This window comes from Cyanistes caeruleus, chromosome 5, assembly GCF_971803275.1.
Source record: "Cyanistes caeruleus chromosome 5, bCyaCae1.hap1.1, whole genome shotgun sequence".
In the NCBI taxonomy this organism is placed as follows: Eukaryota; Metazoa; Chordata; class Aves; order Passeriformes; family Paridae; genus Cyanistes; species Cyanistes caeruleus.
Window position 1 is genome coordinate 28,309,061 of NC_141705.1, and position 14,525 is coordinate 28,323,585.

The window sequence follows — 14,525 nt, forward strand, 5'->3', positions numbered from 1 at the left end:
AATACCTGTTCATTGCATGAAGAATAAGATCTGTAAAAAAAATAAAAAAAAAAAAAAAAAATTGCACATATTTCAATTCTCCTTGTTACTAAGCATTTAACTTTGTCCTTGAAAATTTTATTTCAGAATTAGTGGAGTAGTGATAAAAGTAGTGTGATAAAAGCAGTGACTACTGAAGAGTCTGAGTAAAGGTAAGCAGTGTATAATCCTCACACAGCATGTCAGAGTTGCATCTGAAATTTCCTTGAGAGAAGTAATAATAACAAGTTCTTTACCAATCTCTGATGGCTGGGATTACTGCCTTTAGGAATGCTCAAACATTACAACAGCAGGGACATCTCATAAGATGCCATGGAGAGAAAAAAACCTCAAAAACTACTGGGAATGAGAAGAAAACAGATACCAGTGCAAAGTGACTAAAAAGGGACCACATCATTATTTGTACAGCATGCAAGCATAGGGATGCAATGGAAAAAGTGACACTAAAACCATATTAAAAAAAAATGCTAGATCAAGAACTTCAGAGGCAAAGAGCTTTAAAAAGGATTTTGAGAAATTAGGTAGTGTTAGTGAAGAAATGAGAAAGGCTCTTGAGGAAGACACTCATAAAAAAAATAAAATACTTTTGATAGATTTTTTTTTCATTTTGAGACAAAGAAGATTTACCAGGAAGCTAAATACTGAAAAAAAAAAATAAAAATTAAACAGCTCTGTTTTTTTTCCTACAATATACATCTGGAATGTATTCACAGTTAGGCTAAAGAAGAGAATGCAAAATAATGTCAGGAAAAGACAAATAGTAAAGTGAACACTTGTGATAACAAGTTCCATTTTCCCAAATTTGAGTTATCGTTAGCAAAGAGATGGATAGATAAATTCTTTAACTGTAAAATGCCTGAGGCAAAACTGGAGTTTGAAGAATCACTAACAAAGAGTTTTGTCAAAACTTTCACAGAAGATAATGTAAACAGTAGGGAAGGAACACTAGCCCATTAAGAAAAGAGTGCTACTCATTGTCAAGCAATGCCCATGTTAGATTTATATCACCAAAATGTACATATTCATGAAGAACCTGAACCACAGACATTGGGATGCAGAGCTAATTTGTGTTTTCTCTGAGTATTTACACTGTATTGACTGTGGGAGAAAATCAAACACAGAGTCACAAATGGACAAGATCAAGGCTCAGACTCTTTATTACCCACAGCGTTAGACCCACCATTGCAATGCCTTCCTGGCACAGCAAACATACAAGGCGGACAAACTTTGACCATAACTGGAATTGCATCCAGTGTATATTTATAGTAGCTGAGTCTGACCTTAAAAAAAACAACTCTTCTTTTCAATAGACTACCCTATTCAGAGTTATCAGTTCAGGCTGAAAAGGCAATTTAAACACAGTAAGAGTTTCCAGCTATGGGAACTGAAGATACCCAGTCATGTCAGATATCACACACTCTTTTGTCTAAAGCCCTGAGTGACAGATTGATTTGATTGATATGTCCTGAAGTCCCATTACAGCTTAGAATGTCAAACTGCAGCCAGCTCTCTACTGTCTTTATTCAGTTCTGTTAGGATAAAACTGAAGGGTTTATTCTATGACATAATAATTAGTATGTAGAATCTGAATTTTTCATGTGCTTGTCATTGTTAAGATACAACACAATGAGAGCAAAGCAAACTGTCTAAGAACAATGCAGTTCCAACTTAAGAACTTCTGTGTGCTTAGGAAACTTATATTAAGCATAAGAACAATCTGAAAATTTTACTCATGGTAGAAAGAATGGTAAGAACAAGTTTAAGACAAGGAATTGACAGTTCAATTCCTTCCTTCAATTCCTAAACCACTACACTTTTTTGACTGCTTGGAATCTGATATATCATGTAAAAATTTTTTGAGGTATATAATATTTATATGTGTGTATATATATACACACACATATCTATCCTCCATGTGTTGGTGCACTGTCTATGTTTTAAGCATGTGTGCTCAGCCCATTTTTGATAATTTCAGTATTTCAGTGCTTATGAAAATGTAGGAAATTTTTGAAAAGCCAACATAATTAAACTCATCCTTAAAGAGAAAATTTTGGTTTGCCTTGTTCCACCTAATGAGGGGATTCCCTGTAAATTACCAGCCAGTACTTCCCTGATGACAGACTCATCCTCTGCATGTAAACTTGTCTTCCATTCAGAATTTAGGCAAAATTCATACAGAATATGGGCTTTGTCAATGACTCCTCCAAGGCATCTTGGTACCTCATTAAAAATTGACAGTCTTTGTAAGAAAATGGCATTTGACTCATTTTGAAAGTTTCTCATGCCTCCACAAGAATGGATTACTGAAATCTGAAGTAGTAAACAAGCTTGGTTTTCATCACTAACTTCAACAGATACAAAAGGTGTCCATTTTTAGGATATCTTGCTGTAACTTAACAAACTTATTTGTGTATAAGGTAACTTTCCATAATTCTAATAAAGCTCCATGTTGTAATGTAGCATTCCGTGCTCCAGATGCCAAGATAATTTTGACAACTTGGAGTTATATCTGTTCTACAGAGGACTTCCTGCCTTTTATGATGAACAAGATGTAGATATCTATGACTTAATAAGACTTAAACTTTATTAATTTAGGTCATCTGAGAATTCATACAGTAGAGGTCATAATCCTAAAACTAATCACTCTTTTCATTTGAAACTCTCATATCAGTCTTCAGCATCTTGTTTCTAAAATTCACCACTATTTTTACCTCCTTTGTAGCTGACATTACAAGTTCCATAATAATATTTTTTATTTATTTTAAGACATTGTTGCAATCTGTCTCTGGGAATCTGAAAATCAGATTCTGCGTGGCATGAGATCTATCCAGGACATCTATCAGAAGAAGGTACAAACAATTTCCTTATCCTTATCTACCATGTCTTTCAAAATCAGTTTTCTCCAAATTACTTTGGTATCAAATATGATAATTCAATTATTTCTCAATTTAGATGGCTTTGACCTCATCAGCTAAAATGATTTGACATTTTCTCTTCCAAAACTTTTACTGCAGTAATCTTACAAGAAAAAAAAGTCCTAGACTTTTTTTTTCTTCCACTCATTAACTTAATAGAAATAAATAAATCCAAAGATTTTATGTGTGGTGAAGAATAATAATCTCTGAAAGCTCCTTCCTGAATGCTGAAAACTGCAAGAGAGGTATTGAAAAGTTTGAGAATAGTTCATCTAACTTCCCAGTCCACTACCTGAATTTTGTTATATAGCAGCTTTTATGAATGGAACTCCTTCCTTTTTAATTTAGTAAAGGTTAATATTGTAGACTCTCTCTTGTATATTTGTTTTAAAGACAGAGTTCCACCGTAAAAAAGAGGAAGAAACCAAGAAAACCTAGTCTGAATTTATGAACTGTGTACATTATTTCCAAGTGAAGCCAATGATTCGGAAAAAAGTAGGGCTGGGAATAGGAGAGAGGGAAAAATAAAGTCAGACCAGTGCTGGGTCAGCCATTATATGTTTTCTAATCATTCTTGCAGGAAATGATTGGTGATTAAGTTTTCATAAAAATCGAGACTCTGGATCAAGACATATGAGAAAAATATATGAGTCTACTCTCTTACAAATTTGAAAGTTGTTAATAATTTTACTTTCTTCTCCCTGCTTTTCCTAAGCTTCCTTGAAATTCATACTCAAGAAAACTTTGGATTCTACCTACCAGTCTTTTTTTTTTCCTAAAATCAGTCAATGTTTTAAATATCTTTAAGGTGTCTTTGTTACCTTGGGTATAAGATATAATTTCAAACTGTATTACAAATTATCAAGTGTATAACAAAGTTAGTCTTGATGCTAAAGATATTTTTTTTCTTTTCTCTTTTTTTCCCTTCCTTCTTCTCTCCATCCCTCTCTTTGAATAATGCCATGCAAAAGAGTTGGGAAATGAGAGCCTGTCAACCAGAGTCATGCTGCAAGGATCATCGTAGGAATGAGACCTTTATATGAAAACCCACACAGGTAGCAGCAGTGCAGATTCCTGGAACTATTACCTAATTATTTGCTAGTCCAATACTAGTGCAATTACCCATTGAAATTAGAAAAGTCTCCATTCTCTGTATAAAGACTTCTTGCCAAGGTTGTTGTTTCCACCCACTACAGTGTATTTTTGACATGAGGACACTAGTTCATTAAGGTCAATGACAAATTTTATATGGTCCACTAAACAGCCAACTTAATGAAAATTTTTGGCTGATAGTTCCTTATAGCTGGCATAACAAACAGCTGACTAAAGTATTCCAGTGTTCAGTGAACAATGATAACAGTGTCTATTAAGGGAATGCAGCTATGCCAAATACAATCATATATAATCAGCTGCTCCAGAAATCCCTGTCGACACATTGCCGAATATCATCAGTCAGATGATGCATCTGCTACAAGTGGCAGCTGTTGTGCTCTGGAGTGTAGACAATTAGACATGAATACACTCCTTGGGCTATCTGCAGCACTCAAGCATGGTATTAACTGACACCTGTTAAGCTCTAATCCCTACAGTTTTGATACCTATCCATGATAATTATTGAAAATACAATTTAGGATATCTAAAGACATGAGATTTCATAAATTACAGTGAGCATCACAGCAATACTTCATGGATTTTTGAACATTATGAAAAGCTCTTTAAATAGTTCACAAATGGTCAGGCTTACTAAAATTATAAGCCTCTTAGCAAAGTCATAAATGCCAAGCACCAAGTGTATTGACATGTAATTTAATATATGCTGCAGTGTAATTTTTTTATACGTAATTTCTGAAGTAGTAATAAGTAATATTGCAAGAAGTATTAACTATATGAAGAGGAGAATCAGAGAAAAAAATCCCTATATGAAAGGTTGCAGAGAAACTGAGCATAAATCATTGCCTTTGGCGTAAATATTTACAGAGGCAATGAGCTGAGATTTTTATTGGATTTTTCTTTTTTTGATTAGATCTGGATGTTTCTTCATATGACTAGATTAACTGATAATTTTTATAAGTCTTCTGACAAATTTTTCTTGTAATGAGGAAATAATAGAAATGTTTATTAAATTGTTACATATATCTACAAGAAATATGGACTGCTTCAGATGTCCTTAAAAAACACCAATCACATAAAGTTATTAAAAAAGTGTTCCCTAATTAACTCTTCCACAACCTAGAAAAATATCATGCCTGGGAAAAACACAATTAATCATGAAAGCATATCTGAATGACAGGGGTTTGCAAACTGTATTTGAATTCTTAAACTCAAAGTTTGTTCTTTATTGATTGAAAACAAACAATGGCAATTGTTCTCATACAAAGTGATAAAGCAGACATAGATAAAATACACACACTCATATATTCTTAAGAGTCATGACAAAAGTTTCTGTTTAGGTTTATCTCTCTCTCTTTCTGATAATTTTTCTTGCAAAGCATGAATGAGAAATAAGAGATTTTGTATAAAATCCAATTGCACAGAATATTAAAAAGAGGGCTCTCAAGACACTATAAACATGTAATGCCTTATTTTAATAATTGTAAGAGCTGCTTTGCTAACTGCAAATCTATTATCACATTTTTTTATTTTTAAAGCACAGTGGGAAGCTAGGCTAACATCATTTGAAAAACAATATTTGTTCCTTTAAAGCTTGTCATGTTGCTGAAGATTTGTTTCTTAGCTTCATTTAGTTTTCTTGGGGTTTTTTTTAATACACTTCTGAATGGTTCTTAAACTGTATCTAAGGCATTGAAAGGAATGTGGTCTTAATCACTGCACATTGTTTTATTCTCAGAATTTGGGTAAAGCCCATAGAGTATGCAGTACAAAGTCATTTACTGAGGTACATAATGATAACTTAGCTGTCAACCCTCTGAGCAGCCTCATAAAACTTACTGAAGATTGTTACCTACCAGCAGTTAAAGCCTTGTCTGTAAGACTGGAACTTTAGCAACAGCCTCATAGAAGGCAAAATACTTATGACATTCTCCAATAATTGAGAAAAACCAAACATTTGAAAATAGCTTAGTTATTTTTTTTCCATGCAGAAAACACTAAACTATATATTGTTTTGGCTATTCAGCTGTCTGGAGAGCTCTAAGCCTGAGAAGGCAACAGCCACAGTGCACACACGAGTAGACAGTTCCCTCCAACAGTACTTACCATTCTGCTTCACACTTCTTCACACTGCTGTGGCTGAGGACACAAAGTGTTACAGGATGCAGAACATAACAACTACCTCAGAACTCAGCAGTAAAGACAGCAGAAGAGCAAGGACTGGGATTTGATCAGGAGCTAGAGCCAAATCTACTTGCGAAGACAGAAGCCTTGCAGGATGATGAAGCCACCAGCTGCAACAACTCCAAGCACTGATTACCAAGCGAACACCCATTAGGCCCACCTGGAGTCTTAGATACTTTTTTAAAATCACATTTTCCCTCAGCAAAAAAACATCATTTTGTCTTGCTGAATGCTCAGAGAGTAACATAATTTATATTTCAGATGAATATGTGGGATGAATTTTATTGGAATAACCATTTTAGGAATATGAGGATAAGCAAATTACTAGAAAATAAAGTATTACTAGGAAAGGAGGAACTGTGACCAGAAGTTATTCAAAAGCTATTTCACTGAACAATAAAATAGTCAAACAAAACTAAAAATGCTGCTTCTTTGGTATGTTTTTAATACAGGTTTAGGAAATGACAGCTAAAGGTCTAAGCAATGGTCTAAGAACAGATTTTTCTTGCTTTCTAGCATAGCTTGATTCATGTGCTTTGGGAAAGGTGGTTACAGGTCTCCGTAACTTCAGGAGTGTGTGTGACTCTTGTCACAAGATGTGAATAACACCAGAGGAACTGGTGTACCCTCTGCAGCAACACTTTCAGAATTATAGATTTAAAACCCTCAGTCATACTGTTAAGACTGCACTTTAGTAGAAATGGAACCAGCCTACTGGCACTGAAAATTAAAAGGGTTGTAGAGGACTATTTATGCTAGGGGCTAGGTGAATGCAAACAGGCACACAAGAGCGCCTGGTTCAGAATGAGGAATCCCCTGAGAGGATGTGGTTGATATTCATGTGTCCCTGAATGGCCAGGAAGGAATAAACAAAAAAACAGGATGGACATACCAGACTGCTAGCCAGAATCACAGAATCACACAAAAATAATCAGACCAGAAATAAAGACCTCTGAGGTCTTCAAGTCTGACCTGTGACCCAACACCACGATGGCAGCTAGACCATGGCACTAAGTGCCACATACAGCTGTTCCTTAAAAACCTCCAGGGATGGTGACTCCACCACCTTCTTCAGCAGTCTTCTGTAAAGAAAATCACCTTTTCTTTGGAATCAAAGTAAAGGTAAAATTCATTTTCTGTGTCAGAACTTCAAGCCTAATGCAGAGGATGCTGATGGTACTGAGGATATTCCCACACTCAATGTATTCTGCGTAGCAGACAGATAAGAGGGGCTAAATCACTCGAGAATATATGCAGAAGAACTACCAAACCAAGTAAATTAGGTGTTAGTTAGTGACCAGGACTGAGTAGGATTTATCTGAGTTCTGGAGTACTGTAAAAAGAAACTGCAGAGAAGATGAGGTGTCTTGAAGACTGACAGTGATATGTTTAACCTTTATGGTGGTGGATAAAGTAGTTGCAGATATATTAGTCATCCAGTTAGGGGAGGTTCAGACTGGACATTAGGAAACATTTCTTTATGAAAAGGGTGGTCAAACACTGGAACAGACTTCCTAGAGAGGTGGTTGATACCTGAAGCCTGTCAGTGTTTAAGGGCACACTTCAAATATTTGGTCAGCAATGGAGTGGTCAAGAAGTTGGACTAGATGATCTCAGTAGGTCCCTTCCAACTGAAACGGTGTATTCTAAATCCCACAATAAAAGAGCTAAGGGCAGTCAGTGAAATTACTTGCACATGTGTTTAAATTAGATAAAAGAATGTTCTTGTGAACTTGCTGCCACAGAAAGCAACTGTCAACAGTTTTAAAAAAGGATTACGGAAACCCACGCACAAGAGCTTCATAAGCAAATACCAAAGGTATGAGGCAGGGAATATAGCTGTGGGCAATCTCTGGGGAAGGGACTGTGTAAACTGGCCAGACACCCATGCTGTCCTTAAATACCATCCTCTGCTGCCACTGCCAGTCTGACCTGGACCTGGACATTGGCTGGGCTAAGTGCCTTGATGGGGTATTTTTTCCAGAGTTCACAGAAGTCCAAGGGGAATGATAACAGGAAAACTATGCAGAGTGCTATCTGAGGTGTTTTATTCAGAGGGATATTGGGATAATTTAATTTGTAATTATGACAAGATTTTTAAAGCTGTCTTATAAAATGAAGCATTACTTCCATGTGTTATTCTTTTAATCTTGAGAAGGTAGGGCTCTTAACCCAGAGATCTTTCCCAACACTAGTATTTGCTACAGATTCTTACAGAAAGACTCCTAAGGGGTTGTAAAGTTAATGGATAAGAAAAAGAGATGGCACAAGCAGAAAAATAACAATGATTGAAAATACATAACTAAAAATTTTTGCAGATAATTATTCTCCACAGAATAAAGCTGACAGAGCAGTCAATTCTTATACAGCTGGTATCCAGATCTCCCAATACAAAATCTGGTATTAGAAAGCTGATATTTTCATGGGGGCAAAACTAACACACATAAATTTATTTCTGTTCATTCTGCCACTGTACAACAGTTATTGCAGGTGTGAAGAAAGTGTCATTCTCTTTTTGTTCAAGCTCTTCTTTGTCCCATTGTAATAATGTCCAGAAGCTTTTTACAATTTACAAACCGTTTTCTTGTCTGTTTTTTAAATCCCTCTCAAAGACTCCAGAGTTGTGGAACAACTGGCAATATACAGTGACCATCTGCACCACCTTCATCTTTTGACAATTCAAATTGATTTTCTAAATCCTGTGGAATTCATGTCTGATTATATGTGTTCACACCATCCAGTCCATCTGGGAAGACACTGTTAGTAAGAAATATCAGGATGAGCAAACTGCACTATGGCAGATGAAGTATGGAATCAAGCTGCCTTTGCCCTTTATTTGCAGGGTAAAGGTTTTATCTATGCTTCAAGGCTTCAAATTTAGATAATTTCTAGAGCCGTATATGTGAAATATAGCCCAATGCCACTGATTTACTTCGCTGATTGATGGCATTTATGCTCAAAGACACAATAGAGTATGTTCATATAAAGTCAGCAGGGCTTTTTAGGACTTGCACAAAACACTTTAACAGAATAGATGCTGATATAATTCAAATCAGGAATAAAAGTAGTTATGATGCAGAGATCCAGTGGTGCATAGAAGTCACACACAGACCTGAAAGGGGAAATAGTGATTAATGTATCTTCTCAAGAGCAGCTTTACTCAACTAAAGGAAGCAAAAGTGAAGCACTGTGGAATAGTCATAATAGTCTTTCATCTTCATTATTTTACAGTAAATAATTTTTAGAGTGGAAGGGTATTGCTTTAATTTGCTTGGTTTATGAAGACTGTTCCAGGAAAATATTTTATCATGCTTCTTCAAACTTGAGAAGTTCCATTAAGTTTACTGGAATGACTCACATACTTAAAGCTGAACACATATTCAGAGCTTTGGATGAGTATGACCTAAATGTTAAGTGTAGTGACAAAACTGCACTCAGAATTAATAAATCCAAAGGATAAGTTGATATTAACTAAATAATAGAACAAAAATATATGAATTCTGCACAAAACCCATAGAAAAGTATATCCCACTTACACCAAAAGATAGGTAAGACAATGCAAAACACCACAAAATGTGGAAAGGATTAGCATGTAGCTTAACATATTTTCCCGATTAATTATGTTAGCAGAAAAGGTCAATAAATTGAAGGTGCACATTTCACAGAAGTTTCTACTAAAGAATTTTATTTACATTTATTTAAAAATTAATATAACTTATTTTGTGATACTTCACAACATGATAATACATTATTTACTTGTAAAAGGGAATAATACACCATTTAGAATTATTTCTTTGGAATGTTAATACTTTGTCACGCAATAGCCTAACTGAACTGTTGTTTCTTAGGCAAAACGTACAGTGTCAAATTTAATTAAACATTTGCTTGTTAGGTTTCATAAAAATAGATAGGAAAACCACCTAAGACAACAGAAATTATACTGTTCTGTAAAATGTGAGACAGTATGATTTAAATGTATTTTTCCCTTTCAGTTCTCAGGAACATATGGCCATTAATAAAGTTTTGTGGTTTAGGTATATAACTTAAATCTCTTAAAAGTACATAATGTACTATCGTTAAACAAAAAATATAAAACCCCACATTATATTAAAGCCATGCAAGATTTTGGAAACTGGAGGTAAACAAACAAATAATTTCAGAAGCATCTCCAGGAATCTAGTCAAGCCTGTGGTGACTTGCTCACAAATGTATGCCAACATGCATGAGAAGAGACGTTTATTATCACAGCACCATATAAAGGACTGGTACGGTGTCCTAGACTTTCCCAAAGTAAAAATTGAAGTACCAAGAGTTTAAGATCAGAATTTTAGTAGGTCTACTAAAGTCCAGCAGTTTATGCTAGGAAACTTGAAGATGAGGTGGTGGTAGTCATCATAGAGAATAAATACCTTTATGGAAAATTTGTACTGCATATGAATTAATTCATACATAGAGATATAAAATATTTCTTTACATGGTAATATAAGAGGACTCATCTGGGCTTGAAAACTGTGTAATGTGGTATGAGGAGAGATAAACATGCTTAAAAACCCTGAACCCAAATGTGTGCTTTCATCGGTCCCATTCATTAGCTGATGGATCAACCTTTCATAAAACAAGAAAACTGCTGTTTCCAAAATGCATTTAAGTAGCACTGCTTTCTTATTTATTCTTTCATATATATAGATAAACATTTCTTGACTGCTGTGAAATCACAGCACTTTTTTGAGTTTTTGACTGTTTGAGAACAGTCAGATGCTGTTTGGAAAGAAAAATAGAACAAAAGGAAAGAGAAATAAGGAAATAAGAAAATACCTTACAGTCCATATTCCCTCCTCTTAAAAAACCCTCAAAACCAATAAAGCCTCACCAACCTATAGACTGTTCTCCATTTTCTAATTCTTGTTTCAGCTGTTTTCCATTTACACTGCTGTAGTCTAATGTAAGCCTCAGTGACAACTTCTCTCAAAACTGTACTTTTGTATGTAAAACTTTGTCTTCTATACAGTTTCCGTTGCTTGTAACTTCTAGATCTGTGCCTCTCTTCACAGAGCGGCCAGAGAAGCAACAGAAATTTTCTGATCTTGTTCATACTGTCTTGTTCCCATGAATAGTACATTTCTGGTCTTGAAAAGGACTTCTGAATCAATGCTATCCTGAAGCTTTCCCCTGCTTTCTGCACTTTGGCATGATCTATTTGACAAGGTCAGAGAGGTAAAGAGAAATTTTAACATTTATTTAGCACTTTCTTCCCCTTCACACACTAAACCTGTTCTAATTCCACTGTCTCTTTTTCCATGCCTTTATTCTTTTTCCATGCTTTTTCTTTGTATTCTCCCTTTCTCTTCCTGCATTTTGCTCCACCATAGCAGTAATTATTATCTTGAGCAATAACCCACTCCATGCTGCAATTAATATTGTTAGCCTTAATAGCTGCCATATGATTTATATTTTTCCTTTACACTTAAATGCAAGGATTTAGGTGAGTGTAAAGATAGATCATGCAACAAAATCAAGTCCAAACCCAATAGAAAGAATTAATTTCCCTAATTTTCCTCTCCTGTGCAAAAGGGATGGAACATGGTCTGCAGAACTTCTTTAAAAGTGAGTGGAAAGGCCAGGAAGATCAAACCTATTGCTTCCAGAAACAGTGCAACTCCTCCACCGTGATGAAAATACTAGGCCATAATCCAAAAAGGTAGTGACAGTAGATTGTTTTACCCTTTTTTAAATTATGACTCATTTTGGACATCTTGTAACTTTTTTATTTGGTTTTGACAAATGATTGAAGACTGCAAAATTATTTAGTCTTCTCCTTGTGAGGGAGTCAAAATGGTACCTGAAGGTAGAAGTTGGAACAATTTGCAGAGGAAAAATTGTACTAATGTTAATGACACGTTTTAGAAATGCACTATAAAAGGTCACAGACTATGACTATTTTTTTTTTTTTGGCACAAGCCTTTAGTGAACATTTAAAGCCTAATCCAGAGACACAGAATTTGTCAGCATTTCCTATTGACTTCATCAGGGTTTGAATCCACCCTACTGCACTGGACTATTTTCATCTCTTTCTGCCATAAACAGAGGTACATGTTCAAACAGAGAGTTCATTGTCGCCTTCTATTTGAGAAACACAAAATTTATACCGAGGTTACTGCTCTTCCCCATCCTGATGCTGGTTTTCAAAGGAGCCAAGAAAAGCAAGAAAAAAAAAATATTCAAGGATATAAAGGTACAAAAATGACTCGTAGACCTGTCGGAGTTTGTTCCAAAAAAGGGCCACAAAAACAATTACAGGGACAGAACACCTCTTCTATGAGGAAGGATGAGAGATTTGGGGGTGTTCAGCCAGAAGAAGAGAAGGCTCCAGGGAGACCTTAGAGCACCCTTTCCATACCTAAAGGTGGCTTACAAGAAAACTGGAGACAGAGACCTTTTACAAGGGCATGTAGTGCCAGCACAAGGGTTCAACTGGCTTTAAATTGAATGAGGTTAGGTTGAGTTTGGTGGGGAACTGTCAGAGATTGCCCAGAGAAGTTGTGCATGACCCACCCCCAGAATTGCTCAAGGTCAGGTTGGATGGAGCTTTGAGAAAGCTGGCTTAGTGGAAGGTGGCCCTGCCCAGGGCAGGGGAGTTGCATCTTGATGCTCTTTAAGGTTCCTTTCAACCCAAACCATTCTAGGAATCTACGGTAAATCTTCACCTTCTCTCCATTTCTCTGAGGTTTAGGGAGAAATTTAGTGACTGCTTTTACTGTTGCAAAGTGATTTTGATTTACTGCCTATGCATCACAACATGCATAGGCATGATGTCTACAACATCCCTATGCAGATCAAGGAAACCGCTTCCTTTCTGTCTGTCACTTGAAGTTATTTCAACACTGTGTCTCAGTCATCCTGGGGAACATGGAGCTGGAAAGCATCCAGACTATTTTCTACACGATATTTAAATATGGTTGATGACCTTCTCTCCTCATACAAATAAATGCCTCCATATTTTGTCCGGTTCCATGGTAGCATGGGGAACACTATCACAGATGCTTCTTTTAATACTGTGTAGTTCTTTTATTTCCTTTATCATCATGGGTTTCCTATATCCCAGAGATTACACAAAACAACAAAAAGGCTTGCCACTGTATAAGAAATCAGAGCATTAATTTACCAAGGATGAATTTGAATGTCAGACATGAACTAAGAGGAACAATATTCTGTTATTAGTAAGGGTTTTAAATAGTTATATTATTTACTATATTGGCTCTCTTTTTTCCTTTCAGATTTGTAAAAGTAAATAAGTGCATTAGTAGAGAGGGACAAATAATAAGCTCAGTCATTGCCTTTTCCATTAAAAGAAAAATGTAACAGGATAGGATAGTTTGCATTTTTATTTTATGGTATTTTAAATATATTCACTGAATGACAAAACTTTGGAGAAATTAAAAATTATTAAGGAGTTTATAGTTTAAAAGCTTTCACTCTAGAGGTTTAATTCTAGTAAGACAGACTAAAAATATTATTTACCTGCGTGTGTTCTCCTTCTTATATAATTTCTGCTGTCACAAAGCAAATAGTTTTCCCTTTGACACAGTTTAAGTAAGTCACACAGGAAGCATCCTGATAAAGAGAAAGCAAAATTCTTTTTGTTGTTTGTGAAGAAAGGAGGATGCTTAAGGGGACAACTGAAGCTCAGCTGTAGAGTTAAGAGTGGGTGGGAATTAAGAAGGAGAATTTGACTTATTAACTGGTGCAGTGTTTGGGACAAGAAAACTCAGTAAACATCACCTAAAAGAAAATAATTACATATTTTTTTAAGAATAGTTCTGAAACATATACTGAGAAATAAGTTGTGTTAGAATGTAGATCTCTCAGTGGTAAAGAATGACTGTATACAAGCTCTCAAAATATCATAAAGCACAGAAAACAATACATCTTGCTATCTGTAATGCATCTCTAATGTTTAAATCCTACTTTACATTGTGTTCTAGGTGATGCTGAAAGCTGAATTTCTCCCTTGTGGGTCTTTCCAACAAGGAGGCATATATGTGACTAAAAGCCACTTTTACTTCTCAGATCAAGTTGTGTGTTAAATGAAGCTAGTTAGCCCCAAGGCCTAATATTTTATAATTTAGATATATATAAATTGCTGTCACTCTTAAACATGTCAGAATTGAAGACACTTCTAGAGCTGGACACTCCTTAAAAAGCTGAAGTCCACTTAAAGTTTTCCTGAAACTCAGAAAAACTTTCAAATTTCAATTTTTTTTTCCTTAGGCTAGATTT

At 35.4% G+C, this 14,525-nt stretch overlaps 1 long non-coding RNA gene across 1 annotated transcript in view; it reads right to left on the minus strand.

Moving 5' to 3' along the window:
- The window catches only part of LOC147653003 (uncharacterized), a 35,741-nt gene extending 29,394 nt beyond the window's left edge, over positions 1 to 6,347 (minus strand). Inside the window, exon 1 of the long non-coding RNA XR_015286652.1 lies at positions 6,171 to 6,347. This is a non-coding gene — a long non-coding RNA (uncharacterized LOC147653003). The remainder of the gene's footprint in view (positions 1 to 6,170) is intronic.
- Positions 6,348 to 14,525: the final 8,178 nt, after the last annotated feature.